Source organism: Pinus tabuliformis, chromosome 3_2, assembly GCF_031772625.1.
Source record: "Pinus tabuliformis cultivar Carrire ecotype Pingquan chromosome 3_2, CPIR1, whole genome shotgun sequence".
NCBI lineage: Eukaryota > Viridiplantae > Streptophyta > Pinopsida > Pinales > Pinaceae > Pinus > Pinus tabuliformis.
In genome coordinates, this window is record NC_142302.1 from 259,623,029 (window position 1) to 259,637,173 (window position 14,145).

A 14,145-nucleotide genomic window follows, 5' to 3' on the forward strand; every position below is an offset into this window, starting at 1 on the left:
GCATGAAAACTTTACAAAAATGAAAAGCAAAACCTCAACCAGCAGGGGCCCTCTGCATGGCCTTTGGTTAATACGTTGTCAACCCAAAATCACGCTTAAACAGTCATAAGAAAAAGAGTTTTTATATTGCAAAATAGAGGATATGTCTTCTCATTACAACAGCAGGGCTAACCCTACAGAAACAGCATAAAAACTAACTTCAAGACTAACTACTTGCGTTTGCAAACACATTATTTATAGAGCAAATTAGATAACTGTTTTTCTATGAGGAATCTTCAGCAGAAGACACATAAATAAGACAGAACCCGTAAGCTCAGCGTTTTGGTTGCCATGATCATTCAGTCTACAAAAGGTGGATGTTGGATTTGCGTCGTGGAGATGGATGCAGCTGTCAAGAGGGAACCACGAATCTAGGAACGATCTCAGACCTTTCACGTGTTGAAAACAAAGACCTATTTGTTGTAGGACTCCTTTTTTGATCGTCCTTTGACCAAGGCTTTTCTTTACGAATTCTACTGAACAAATATGACCTTGTCCATGTCCAGATCATTTCTAAGCTACCCACGTGCCTCGTTTCACTTGTTGACACCTGTAACCTATAGAACAATAAAAATAGCTACAGAATCTGAGTCAACTGTGGAAAGTGGTTACATTCCGCAACTGATGAACAAAATCTAAATCAAATAGCACGCACAAGAATATAGTTAGAAAACCACTTAAATGCACTCCTAGAATCAATATGTGATGATCTTTGATAGCTTATGAGGTACTGATGTGGGAAAAAGGTCTAGGAAAGTATGTAGAAGAGAGGTAGTTTTAGGGCTCAACATCCCATCATCCACAAATATTGTTACTAACAAAAGAATTCATTTCTTTCATTTTGTGGGACTAGGAGGAAGTGTTATTATAGAGATTAAGTCATTTATGCTTCCCTTGCGTCTCTTAGATGAACTTGGGTTTGCATATGAAAACTTTCTTAAAGCACTTGAATTTCCATCTCCCTATTTTGAAATTTACATAGTGTAATAGGAGAAAAAGTAAGCAAACCATAATCTGCATATAATTTCTTCTTCATGCAAGGAAAAACTGAAATTTAGTGTAATTAGGAGGATATTGGAATAGATCACCGAATATCCACATCTTCTCACACTTTACATGCTCACTTGATCACTTACACATCACACACTAAGCTTCTATAAAATTCATATTAGAAGGCATCCAGTTTCTGAAGCTTTTGATACTTAGTTTATTTTGGCTTACATATCACACCCTAAAGAAAAGTAACACCCTTAAAAGCAACCATAACTTGAACCAACTAAAGTCCCCATAGTGGCCACTAAAGAATGTATAGTTCAGGTTATGACCATCGGGGGTAGGCATTCCATAATCTGCCATGGTCATGTTACATATTTGAAACATAGCAGTTGAATTTTTAGGGAGCTTAAAATGCTTCAATCATCCCATTGAAAAGAATACCTGCGCATGATAGAGACCCAATTCAGAGGGGGTTCGACTTAGGTCCAGTATGTGCGTACTCTTTGGGGCTACCCGACGCATTTAGTGCTCAGTACTAGTAACTGACTGCCAAGAAGCTAAAGAATCGAATGCTCAAGTAGGACGAAGGTACTTTAGTGGCCAAAATCTAGGGCATGCTTTCCATATAGGTGATTGTGCGAGAAGCGCATGAGCCCCATTTCATTACCTTGGTTGATTCTTCAGTTGCTGGAAGGCATCACAAGTTCTTTAGGGACGTTTCCCTAGTACCCATCAGAAGATATCTCCGCAAGGCCCAGTTATTTTGAGAGTGGAAAGGATGAATAAGTCTTCTTGGGATCTTTTTTCATATGAAAAAGCAAAATAAAACCATTTTTTGTTTGGTTGAACTAAAGTTAAAGGGAAAGTAATCTTTTTATTTTCGCTTTGTTTTATGTATATGATTTATTTGCTTTAAAGAATCATCTCCTTCCCTCACCATACACGAAGTAGCACACACTCTAATCAATACCATATGGGACCCCACATCTCCCCATCAATATAGATGTTTCTTAAACCTCCCCCCATTACTGAGAGGTGTGCCAGCCCTCTCACGATTTAGGCATAGAGGATGTCACACTATCACCATTATAGGATCTTCCTTTATCAATGCACCTCCCCATTAAATCACACCTTTTATGACCCCACAAGGGTCCCCACATGATACCCCTTTGGGGATCCCACATACAAATCCTCCATAAATCCACGAGACACCCACCATGGTAGCTCTCCTGACACTTCCCCACAGAGGACCCCTTTACATATAACTGTCCAAAACTATTTCGTGATGGTAGATAACTCACAAATCTCGTTCTTAGCTTCTTTAAACCAAAATTGGTCAGCCATGCCCACTAAGCTCCGTTCAGACATACCAAAATTCGAAGGGAAATAGGGAGAAGACCCAAGAAACCATGTCATGACTTTTAACTTGTGGCATTCATCTAATAGTATCACATACAATACTATTCAATTACGATTGTTTCAATGCACCCTTACTGGGCCAACAATGAAATGGTACATTGACCAACCTTCTGCATCACATGGAAACTTTAGCTCCCTAGCTACAACATTCCTCACATTCTTCTAGCTCCTGTTCATCATGACTCGGGCTTGGAACTCCTCACCCACTTCAAACAAACACCTTCTACACACATATTAGATCATATCCATGAATGGCAGAAACGTCATAGCTTGTGTAAAGCACAGTTTGAAGACAAAGTCCTCCTCGACTTATTTTTGAGATCCCTCACATTAGAAATTTCAAAAGACATGGAAAATTCATCCTCGCATAATGAGGAAGAAGCCATTAACAAAGATCAATAATTAGAGCTTATATACACCTAGTTTGGATATATCTATCATGTGCTTCTAGATGCCCCACACCTGCAGACTTATAAAGAGACACCAGTTGCATCTAATGTTGTTGATGGATTGATAGGGTACATAACCCAAAACCAACCCAGCGACACCTACCAGTACCCTAGATACTCGTTCAGTGGCCAATCATTTGATGATATGCAAAATACACCACCACTGCAACATACATGATACTACCTCAATCAACCCACACTGATGCAGAATACGGTTATTAGGGTTAACCAATATCATCCCCCATATGGAGGTTCATACCCTCCCCCACTGAGAAACCAATACTCCTCTAGGAATACAGATGTGATGTCCTCTTCCCAAAATCCATATACCCATCAGGGACAAGGAAATCAATATTCTCCTTTCCCCGCACAACAACAGAATAACCCACCAGCACAAAGTAACGTAAGGGTTAATCTTGTGCAACCTTCTCTTTCTCAATAGAAACAATCAGAGGAGAATCTGAACTCATCTAACCCACCTAATTTTGGTAAGAAAAAACCAAAGATAAAACCAAATAGAGAGCTTGAATAGGGGGGCAGCAATCAGCAGCACCCCCTTGGGCACTGAAAAGGAGAAACCCTAACTGTAATCAAAACTGAGGGCCAGATAATAATAACCCATAGAGGAAAAACAAGAAAACAAGTCGACAGAGTAATCATTCTTATGCCATTTGTGGGGAATACAATCATTATACCCATCCTTGTCCTCAACTCCCTGAGTTGAAAAGGATATAATACAATAGGGGGTAGGGAGAAAAACAAACTGCAGTAATGCAGGATCCTTTCCCCCATCAAGGAGTGGTTAACACTCAGCAACAACCATCCCATCCACATCTCTTTGGATCAACACCTGAGTGGTGAGAAATAGAGTGGGTATCATTCATCACTCATCATGATAGGTCTCCCACAAAGCTTTACATATCCTGACATCATTTCTTTAAAACGAACCATAGGGTCCATCATCTCGACCACGTTTACCATCACCTCCCCTTGCATATGGTAAACACCAATGTCAGTCGATAGAGCCTTCCCACTCATGGATCACCTCATTTTACAGACCCCCACATACTATTGGGATCCATGACCATCTACCCAAACCTGGGAACCACATCAAATTGCACACCTTGAAGATCAACCTCATTCTTCTTCACTCATTTCTTACCAACCCCATTCTTGGGCCACCCCTTATATATTGAGATGGATCAAGATGGATGATCCACCGCTTTATACATTTGGCCTATCATTCACCCATATTACAGTAGACCATATTCGTCACTTCATTTGCCTCACCAAACAAACACAAAGACCAACCAATGGGGCACTCGCCCTTAGCAAAAACACCATATTCCCATCATTATGCAAGTCAACATTTTCATGGGGCACCCATCTCCATGTATGTACATCCAAACCACCTTCATATTCTATTGGCAAGTGTACAAATATTTTTTAGGAAAAAGTTTCCCACCCATATTTTCATATCTTTTTACCCAGCGACAGTTTCTAGTCACCCTTGGTCGGAGCTCGAACATCATCCACATTCATTTACCCTTTCATGCTAATTAGAATATACTTACACCTACTGACCCCAGGGCCATCCATGTCAGAAAAAGTGTTTTTACTATCACCATTTACATTATAGCTTCGACCTCAAGCCAGTTTTCCATATCCATTCATATCATCAGCTTTCATTATCATGCCTTATCTGACCCACACTATTACAGTCTATTTTCACTTTATATTGATTCCTCGAACCAACATTTTGGGCAGTTGACGCTTCTTTCATGTTGACTTCAACACCTATATTATAGGATTGAGTTAGTACCTTAGATACTCCCCCTTTTAAGGTAAATCCTCAGGTGGCACAATGGGAATCATTATTGCCCATTGATGTCATTGGTCCCCATGACATTCGACACCAACACAGGTTTTCATGTCAAGGTGGTACCATACTTAATGACCGTTGTAGCTCTTTCATTTAGTAGAAGACCCAAGTATCACTAAGCACCTCATTCAACAACTCTTACATCATGATATGGGGGAGGTACCCAAATTCGAAGACCCGTGCATACCTCAACACCTCAGTCAAATAGTGCTTCTTTTTTCTTATGCATGGAGAAAGCAGATTCAATCTATTTGTCAAGAAACTCCCTTGAGGGTGTCAACAGTTATTATCATCAACCATCAACATGTCAACCACCACAATATTGATTGGACAAAACCATTTCTTGTCTAATTGTAATGATTCATCACTAGTCATCATAACGAGCATGGGACATGCCCACCTCATATAAACACTTTTTATTTTTTAGGTTTTCTTTAGAGCATGGTTATCCTTTATGCTTAGTCAAGGGGCTTCCCTAATCATATTCGTAACAAATTATTCTCTCTCTCAATAAGTTGATCAAATTCTCCGTCAGAACATAAAAACATAATGTATTTTAGCTAAACATTTTCTCCTAACCTCATACATCAGGAGGAAACTGTTAACACCAAAAATCATACACATGTTTTTCACAACACAGAAGACGCTTTGAGTACACATGTTGGAGCATCCATCAGGTTGGAGCCTGAAATCTAGGGAGTTGGAGCATCCTTTTGGCTGCAACAGGGCATAGGAGTGTCCTACAGGTTGGAGTCTCCTTCAATTGGAGTTGAATACTTGATGTAAATATTTTGCAGACAAATATTAAGAAGCGTTCAGTGGTTTTTCTCCTGGAGGGGTTTCCATCTAAAAATATCTACGTCTACTGTCTCTATTGTTATGCATTGTTGAATGGTGTTTATGTTTATATGATGCTAATAACAATTACTACTCTATGAAATTAAAATATATTGATTAATAAGAAATACAGATTCACCCCCCTCTCAATATTTCCAACATAATCCATTTTCAAGACTAAATACATGGGAGTAATCTTAAGTATGACCTTAGGCTTATTGTGTGGACATTTGAAGCCACAAACAAGATCTCAACCTATGGAGTCTAAGGCATGTTAGGAATGTTGTTTTTTGGTCTATCCTTCATCCTTTTAGACCTGTGTTAAATAAAATTCCCATACTAACTATCTTTTGTACTATACAGTTTGATTAAGGGTTTTTGGATTGAAGTATTTGAACAATTATCCTTATCTTTACATTGAATGAAGTGGGTTCGATTCTAGCCATGCGTATGATCTATTCATGTTATCTGGTCAGAGGTCTATTGGGAACATGTTGACAAAGAACAATTCAAATTAGTAGCATATATATTCAGACATATACTCGGCATCCTTAATACATAAGGATATTTCTTTTGGTTGAACAGGCATTGTACATCCAAGGTATACATCAACTATATGAAGGCATGATTTGTAGCTTAGTAATTTGGCAATTGACTTAGTTTGGCTTATCATTACATATCTTTATCTTACATTAAAAGAAAGGGGTTACCAATCATTGACATGCATATACTGTTGCATCTCCAATTGTCATAAGCATCAGTACTATCATTTATACATGTGACTGGTATGTGTTAGTCTGGCTAGGTTTGGTGCTCTATTAAAAATATCTTGAGATATGTAATACTTGTAGGTTTTAACCCCATACATAAATTACCTGCATACGAATTCTAAAACACAAAAAATAAAAAATGAGAGAGCATAACACATAAAACACATATACACAGAGATTTTCCCCTGGATCCCAAAACCAGGACTACCAACTTGATTTTTCATTATGTTTCTTTCAATTTTACAATACATATTTATACATGACAAAGCATCCAATATTATGTACCGAAAACCATCGCATCCAAAACCATGTGTGAAAATCATGCACAAAACCATAGGTAGGTCCACCCAACCTAATATAGGTTCCAAAAAAAAAAAAAATCCCGGGGCGCTACTCCAGACCACGTAGAGGGGGGCTACTTGCCCCCCTCTAACCCCTCGGTTCACTACGTGAGCTAGTCATGGAAAGAATAACACAACCCAACATTCTCGCACTTGTTGTTTTCTTTCCACAGGAGGCCATAAGAGAGCTTAGTCATTTATCCAACCCTGCAATGCCCATTGTTTCTCTACACCAAGAGAACTTCTCAAAGCTCACAGGTTTTGTTAATGCATCTGTAGTATTCTTCAAAGTGTCCACCTTTACCAGCAACACCTTTTTGCCTTATATCATATCCCTCACAAAGTGATACTGAACATCAGTGTGCTTTGTCTTCGAATGATATGCAGGGTTCTTTGCCAAGAAAATTGCACTTTGGTTGTGACAGTCTATCCTTATAGCTCCCTGTACTAACCCCATACTTGAACACAATCTCTGCAACCAAACTGCTTCCTTGCTTGCATGAGTGGCTGCCATGTATTCTGCCTCTGTAGTTGATAGTGCCACTACAGATTGTTTATTACTCATCCAACTGACTGCACCTCCAAATAGGTTAAACACATACCCACTTGTAGATATTCTCTGGTCCAAATCTCCAGGCCAGTTTGCATCAACAAAGCCATGGATATCCAAAACTCTGTCCAATCCTGGTCTTCCTTGGTAGCACAAACCATAATCACTAGTGCCACGCAAATACCTGAAAACCCGCTTCATTGCTATCCAATGCTCCTTCCCTGGTTTTGACATAAACCTGCTCAATACTCCCACTGCATGTGCAATGTTTGGTCTAGTACAGACCATCGCATACATCAGGCTACCGACTGCAATTGCATATGGAACACGGGACATATCCTCTTCCTCTTCTTGTGTCTTGGGACACTGTTCAGTAGATAACTTTACACGTACAAGAATAGGAACCTTCACCGGTTTACTATTCTTCATATTAAACCTCTGCAATATTGTCTCGACATACTTCCTCTGGTTTAACTAAAGCTTCCTCTTTGCTCGATATCTTTTAATTTCCTTGCCCAAAATATAGTTTGCAACACCAAGATCTTTCATGTCAAATTTGGAGGACAATTGGGTCTTCAAATCCTGGATAATTTCTTTGTCATTTCCAACCAGCAACATATCATCCATATACAAGACTAGATAAATAACACGGTCACCAATTAATTTAAAATACACACAGTGGTCTACTTTTCTTCTGGTGAAGCCAAGTCCTCATATAAATGTATCAAATTTTTGATACCACATCCTTGGTGACTGTTTAACCCATACAGATACTTTTTTAACTTGCATACCAATTCTTTCTTACCCTTCACCACAACGCCTTCAGGTTTCTTCATGTAAATCTCCTCTTCTAGATCCCCGTGAAGAAATGTTCTTCACATCCATCTGTTCTACCTCAAAATCAAAAGCAGCAACAACAGATAAAAGTAATCTAATAGAAGCTACCTTGGCAACAAGAGAAAAAATATCACCAAAATCAATTCTTGACACCTGGGAATAACCTTTTTCTATCAATCGAGCTTTTTATTTCTCCACCTTTCCTTCTGCATTTTTCTTCTTCTTTAACACCCATTTGCTACCAATGGGTTTCCTTCCAGCTGACAACTCCACCAGATCCCAAGCCTCATTTTTGTGCAAAGATGCCATTTCATCAACCATGGCCTCTTTCCATAGTTTTCCATGCTCTGAATCCACTGCTTCCTTCATAGTTCTGGGATCATCTTCAGTAATAGATAAAGCAAATTTTGAACAAAAAGTAGATGGACTACACCTTTATGGCTGCCTTCTTTCTCGAACTGATCTTCTCACACCCGGAGTTTGTGGATGTTCATCTTCTGATTCCTCCTCTATTGTAGAGTCTGATTCTTCCTCCTTAAGCTCAAACTCTATCTTCTCAGGTTCCTTTGGTTGGACTTCATGTTTAATAACATCTTTTACCTCTCTGAACACCACATCTTGGCTATACACAACCTTCCTTATTACTAGGTTCCAAAGCTTATAACCCTTTAGAACCATCCTTATACCCAGTAAAGATGCACTTTTCAGATTTACTATCCAACTTGGTTCATTTCTCCTTTGGAACATGTAACTATGCATCACATCCAAATACCCTAAAATGTAAAAGAGAGGGTTTCTTACCAGTCCATACCTCTTGTGGAGTCTTATCCTCCAATGTTGATAAAGGTGATCTATTGACTAGGTAACATGTTGTCTCCACCGCCTCTGCCTAGAATTCTTATCCTAACCTGGCACCACTGAGCATGCTTCTTTCCCTTTCCATCAACGTCTTGTTCATTCTTTCTGCAACTCCATTTTGCTGAGGTGTATATGGAGTAGTCTTCTAAAATGATATACCACACTTCTTACAAAATTCTTCAAATTCCTTACTACAAAACTCTCCACCATTATCTGTCCTCAGCACCTTTATCTTCTTCTCTGTCTGGTTTTCCACTAGAGCCTTAAATTCTTTAAACTTGTCAAAGACTTCAGATTTCTTCTTAAGGAACTATATCCATGTATTCCTTGAGAAGTCATCTATAAATGATACATAGTACACAGACTTACCCAGTGATGGAACCTTCACAGGTCTAAACACATCATTGTGCACAAACTCTAATATATGTTTCGCCCTCTTACCACCAGAGGGGAAACTCACCTGATTCTACTTCCCATATACACAATTTTCACAGAAATCAAAATCCAGAGAGCTATTACTCATACCTTCTACCATACCTTTACCATGAAGTATTTGAAGGCCCTTCTCTCTAATATGTCCAAGCCTTTGATTCCAAAACATAGTCTTCTCTCCAGAGACCACTAGATTTTCTACTCCACTTTCAGGAACCACAGAACTGTTGCACCCATCAACAACAGTTCTACCTTGCAACTTGTACAGAGTTCCAATCCAAACTCCCTGCATCAATACCAGTGCTCCCCGAACCATCTTGTAGGTATCCTTCTCAATCACTGTTTTTACACCTGCATCATCCAGCTTGCTTACAGAAATCAAATTTCTAGCCAATGCAGGAATATGTAGAACACTCGGAAGTGTTCTAATCCTTCCACCTTGCAACTTAAACTTTACTTTTCCGCGACCAACAATTCTAGCCTTCCTATCATGCCCTAAGAAGACATCACCACCATCGTATTTATCATACTCACATAACCACTCTCTATGGGGAGTGAAGTGAAAGGATGCACCTGAGTCAATCAACCATGCCTCATGATCTACATGTGTACTTGAAGAAGCCAAGTACACATCCCCACCATCACCTAAGGTGGTTTTTGCCTCTATAGAAGGAGAATCATCAGATCCCTTTCCTTTGTCAGGAGCTTTAGATTTACAGTCCCTTTTGTAGTGCCCTTCCTTTCCGCATTTCCAGCACACCACCTTTACAGGTTTTCCTAGAGATTTAGATCTCCCTCTAGATTTAGATCTCCCACTCGATGACTTTTTTTTGTTTCTGTTCTGGGACCATCCTCATACAGACAAGGCATCACCATTCTAGCTCTCCATATTTTTCTGTCTCATCTCCTCCGTCAGCAAGGATGAGACTATTTCATCAAACTGCAAGGCAGTTGCATTGCTACCTATTGCAATAACCAGACTATCCCACGAATCTGGTAGAGAACACAACAAATTAATGCACTTATCTTCATCTGAAATTTTGATATCAACAGATAATAATTGACTTACCACAGTCTTAAAGGCATTCAGATGCTCTGTCACCAAGTCTCCATATTTCATCCTCATGTTATACAACTTTTTCCATAGAAACAGTTTATTCACCAAAGACTTAGATTGGTACAAAGTCCCTAACTTGTCCCACAAAGCCTTCGTCGTAGCTTCCACTGATACATTCAGCGATACTGAATCTAAGACATACAATGGTATTGTGCTCTTTGCCTTCCGATCCAAATTCTTCCATTCTTCATCAGACACTCCCGTTGGTTTAGTACCCGAATCTACCACAATCCACTGATCTTTATCCACCAACAGATCCTCCATCTTGAGTTTCCACAACTCAAAACTCTGACCATTAAATTTCTTGATCTCTATCTTTCCACTACTCGCCATCTTCTTTCACCACCAAATTCGATCCCGTAGATCTCCCACTGAACGGGGTCTACTACAGGCCCAAGCAAAACCCCTCAGCAACAAAGGCATCCCCTTGAAGCCAAAACAGCTCTGATACCAAATGTAGGTTTTAACCCCGTACAGAAATTACCTGCATACGAATTCTAAAACATAGAAAATAAACAATGCGAGAGCATAACACATAAAACACATATACACAGAGATTTCCCTTGGATCCCAAAACCGGGACTACCAACTTGATTTTTCATTATGTTCCTTTCAATGTTACAATACATATTTATACATGCCAAAGCAACTAATACCATGGACCGAAAACCATCGCATCCAAAACCATGGACCAAAAACCATCGCGTCCAAAACCATGTGCAAAAACCACGCACAAAACCATAGGTAGGTCCGCCCAACCTAATATAGGGTCTAAAAAAAATTTCCCGAGGCGCTGCCCCGGACACCGTAGAGGGGGGCTACTCGCCCCCCTCTAATCCCCCAATTCACTACGTGGGCTAGTCATGGAAAGAATAACACAACCCAACACTGCTAGGGTTTGATAACTAAATAATTTGACTGGAAATCTTGTTGAGATAGAGAAAGTTCTAGTATACAATTGATGTTTCTAGAGGGTTAACAACAAGAGAACTTATGAGCTAGGGATTGATGAAATGTTGAACTAGGGTGGTTGAATGTTCAATAACTAGTTGATGTATCTTGATTAGAGGCCAACTGAAGCTAGGGTTTTATATTTTGAATAGAGTAGGTTGGTATTGTTTTGATGACCTAGTTCCAGTATTACAAATTGATGAAGTCCACATATTTTTTTCAATGTTATTTATTTTGATTTAAGCAGAAGTGGATCTAGTCTAAAAATTGTGAAATTTGGTCTGCTTGTTGAATAGGGTGGAAGGGTGGTGCAAGGAAGGAGAGTGGATTCTCCTTCAGTTTGGAGCTTGAGAACATTTAATACAATAGGATAGTTCTAAGGCAAGTTGGAGCCTATGTAGGGTTTTGGAGCATCCTTTCAATCAGAGTTGATAAAAATCGAGTTGTCTTTAGTGCGACTTTTTGGAAGCTTTTCCGGTGGGTTTTTCTGGTCTAATTTCTCTAAAATCCGGCAATAATTTATTGAAATTGCAAGTTTGTTAGGTAATCCTTGCACAATCCAAGAACCCTAAGGGTTTTTCAGGGTGTTGAATCCATATATACAGTCAAAAAACCAGTTTAAATAACACAAATCAAGATTTCACTTCAAATTTTTCCCCCGGATTTCAACACCGGAAAGTCCAAAAAGTCACACTAAAGACAACTCTCATAAAAATAGATCACTGGAGCGCCCTTCCAATTGGAGTTGGTAAACCATGGCATAGGAGCACCCTTCTAGTTGGGGATGGTAAATCAAGGCATTGGACGGTCCTTTAGGTTGGAGCCTATAAATCGGGGGGTCAGATCCTCCTTCAATTGATGCTGAAAATCTTGGAAGTTGGAGCTTCCTGTTGATGCAAATTATTGAAGACCTATATTAAGAAGCATTTGATGGTTTTTCTCTCAAAAGGGTTTCCATTAAAAAATATCATGTCTACTATCTTTGTTGATTGTGCATTGTTAAATGGTGTTTCTCATTTGTTTTGTATCTAATGCTAATGATAATTAATGCTCCATAAAGTTAAAATTAACTAATTGAAGTGAAATATTGATTCACCCCCCTCTCAAATTTCCAACAATTGGTATCATATTAGGTTCCTTCACAATCAATTTAACCAATGGAAGGGAGATCAAGGAGTGCATGAGGATTGGATTTTCAATATTTAATGGTCAAAACTATGCATTTTGGAGTGGAAGGATGAAAGATTATGTGCAAACACATGGATCTTTTGTTTGATGCTTTGTAATGACTAGATACACAAAACCCTCAACTCCTCCAACAGATGATGTAGGTAAAAATCTTTATGATAGTAATGCTAAAGCCATGAATTCTATTTTAAATGGTCTAACAAAGTCGGTGTATGTTAAAGTTATGTATTGTACATCTGCAAAATGTATTTGGGATAAGATATAAAATATATATGAAGGGGATGAAAAGGTCAAGGATGAATTAGAGAAATTTTGAGGTAAAAAAATGGTCCTACTAAAAGTATTATAAAATAATAGTGAAATAATAAAATAAGATTGGATTACCTCATCAAATTTTGGAGAGAATAAGAAAAAACTAATTTTTCAACTTATCTCCCCACATTTTTACTCAAATTTCAAGCGGGATCACTTTTGGATATGGATTTTAATTCCTTATCCAAGGAGTATCCATGTTGCATACTTTTGATGGATCCTGCTACATGAAAAATGAGAAATACATGAAAAAATTACAATCACATTTTTTCATGTATTTCTCATTTTTCATGTGGCAGGATCCATCAAAAGTATGCAACATGGGTACTCATTGGATAAGGAATTAAAATCTGTATCCAACGAGTGTCATTGCTTGAAATTTGAGTAAAAATGTGGGGAAATAAATTGAATATACGAGTTGTAAAAGTAGTTTTTTATTTTTTAATTATTTTATCTTTTTACCTTTAACACCAAAAATGGTGAATCATCCCCCATTATTGGCATCATCATCTTGAATCCTATTCATTATTATAAAGTTGATTTTGGTTGTGCATTTTTATTTTGAGGGCCATTTTTTACCTCAATTTTTCTCTAATGCCAAGCTTCAGAATTTCAGAGGAAAATTTGAAAAGCTAAGGATGAATGAAGATGAAAATATTGCATCTTATTTCCTCTCGTTTGATGAAGTAGTAAATTCCATAAAATTACTAAGATAACTAATGGAAAATAAGGTAATTGTTTGAAAGATATGGAGATATCTCCCATTGAGATTCAATGCCAAACCATCAGTGTTAGAAGAAAGACCAGACTTAGAAAATGTCAGCATGGATGAGCTACTTAGAATAGTTACAACATACAAAATGAGAAAAAAACAATATAACCCATCCAAAATAGAAGAAACCTTTAAAACATCTAAGAAAATAGGGAAAAATAAGCAACAATCAAAGTCAAGCCCTATTTGTAGTTGTAGTGAAGTTTCAAATGAAGATATTGCCAATTTTGTGAGGAAGTTGAAGACAGGAGCTGACAAGTACAAAGGTAAGATTCCCTTGAAGTGTTTTAATTGTGATGAAGTTGGTCATTTTGCTTCAAAATGTCCGTATGAAAAAATTTCGAATAATGAAGAAGCAGAATCAAAGAAGTTACAGGAAGCAAGGTAAAAGGAGA